General features: G+C 32.3%; 1 non-coding gene across 1 annotated transcript; it reads left to right on the plus strand.

Moving 5' to 3' along the window:
- Positions 1-1,697: 1,697 nt before the first annotated feature.
- LOC111740748 lies at positions 1,698-1,816 on the plus strand. Its single transcript, XR_002780736.1, has one exon. It is a non-coding gene; the product is annotated as a 5S ribosomal RNA (ribosomal RNA).
- Positions 1,817-2,279: the final 463 nt, after the last annotated feature.

Raw genomic sequence — 2,279 nt, forward strand, 5'->3', positions numbered from 1 at the left:
CACTCAGTCTTTCACCATTAAGTGGATGTTAGCTGTGAGTTTTTTGTAGATGTTCTTTAAAATTGGGGAAGTTTCTCTCTATTCCTAGTTTCCTGAGAGTTTTTTTTTTTTTATCATAAATGAGTGTTGAATTTTCTCAGTTTTTTCTAAATCAACTGATACAATCACATAATTTTTCTTCTTTAGCTTGTTAATATTGTGATTAGTATTTTCAATTATTGGTCTTTTATATTGCTGCTTTTATATGCCACTATTTTGTTAAGAATTTGCTATCTATATTTATGAAGGATACTGGTCTATAATTTTCTTTTCTCATATGTCTTTTTCTGGTTTGGTATCAAAATAGAGAAAAATCAATGAAACACATAGCTAGTTCTTTGAAAATATCAATAAAATTGACAAACCTTCAGCAAAGAAAAATAGAAGACGAAAATTACAAATGTCAGAAATGAAATGAGCTATCTCTATAATGCATAATAAAAGAGTACTAGAGAAAACTCTACATGTAAAAATTTGTACATTTCTGCATATAGATGACGAGATACACTTATTGTAAAGGAAAGCACTCAATCGGGTTAAAAGTAAATTGCACTCAACAGTATCTTCAAAATTGGTGCTTTGAACAGTCTATACAATTATTTCTTTAATTTTTATCTTTAAATCAATAAATCACCATTTTACTTAAATCTATTTTAAACAGAAAGTTTATATCACTGACAAATGAAATTCCAGCACCATTTCCCAAAACTAAAAGGCAACTATTAAAAAAAGAATGAAAATAAAACTATGCTATTAAATCTTAGCTGGTTAACGTTATGTGCCAAACCTCAGAGTTACAGACCTGCTCTCTCTTAATACAAAGTTAAAACGTGCTGCTTCTTCATAACAGTATATGGGGTAAGAGCTAATAATTTTTTTAAATCAACTCAAAATATTGACACAAGGAATTAAATGACTCCTATTAGTTAGATCACTGAGATATTATAGAATATAACTCATGATGGAGATATAATAATAATTGTTTTTTAAAATCTAATAAAGGAGAAAAAGCTCTGAAGTGAGTCAGGCAAAATATAAAACCCATACTGGATGTGGACTCATTCCTGCTGATTCACTGTGAGAAACAACATAGTAGAAAGTAATGAAATTCAACATGAGAAACCTTGACTCCTACTTAGAGAGCAGAGAGTTTGGAGGCACAGGTGGTGCTTCTTCTGATTCTATTGAAAATCATGATTTTGAAAATGAGAACTGAACAGCAGCTACATAGATGTCATACAAGAATAGAGTCTGTTAATTCATAAGTCCTACTGTGCTAGTCTAGTGGAGAGCATTTAGATAAGGGGGAAAGAAATAATGATGTGATTATAGATTCCCACATAGAAGAAAGGAGTGACACTTTCCTAACACAGGTTATGAATCCAACATGATAGTAATGATGAGGAGTTTCAATTATCTGGATATCTGCTAAAAGCCAAATCCTCCTTTTAAGAAAATACTTTAGAATTTCTCTCTCTCTCCTCTCGTCCCCCATTTCTTGCCTTTCTGATGATATTATCACTTATAAAATTGAAGAAATATGTTAAACTTCAATTAACATTCTGTGTTAGAATAGTTTGCAATATAGATAGGATAGAAATTTAGATAGGAAGTCATTTTGAAATAAGTAATGGCAGAGGAAGAAAATACTGGAAATAGGCTATGGTCATGCCACCCTGAACACGCCTGATCTCATCTGATCTCGGAAGCTAAGCAGAGTTGGGCCTGGTTAGTACTTGGATGGGAAACCACCTAGGAAGACCAGGTGCTGTAGACTTTAAAAAAAAAAAAAAGAAAAAAAAAGAAAAGAAAGAAAATACTGGAAATAATCAAACTGTAGATTTAAAGTGTACTGAGAAAGAAAAGGAGAAGGAAAAAATGATGACCTCAAACTTTTAAACACAGACAGAAGTGACATAAAGTCTTAAAAGAGCTCTAGAAAGGTTCAGGTCCAGAATGTGCTGAAATTGTGGAAAACATAAAAACAAGTAGGATGTTTTAAGTTAATTCCAGGGAAGTAATAAACAAGAAATTTCTATCTCCCTGCCAGAGGTAGACTGTGGAATGTTAATAGATAATAAAGGAAGGCATGAAGATTCATTAAGCTATTTCATTTACATCTTCTCCAAGGAGTACAGTCCTGTGAATATGTCATCCCTTAAGCTTGCCTGAGCTGTTCCGATACCAACATCAAATTCTAAACAAATTATGGAGGGCCGATGAGGCAAGACTTTCAACGG

Source organism: Pteropus vampyrus, unplaced genomic scaffold, assembly GCF_000151845.1.
Source record: "Pteropus vampyrus isolate Shadow unplaced genomic scaffold, Pvam_2.0 Scaffold67, whole genome shotgun sequence".
Taxonomy (NCBI): Eukaryota; Metazoa; Chordata; class Mammalia; order Chiroptera; family Pteropodidae; genus Pteropus; species Pteropus vampyrus.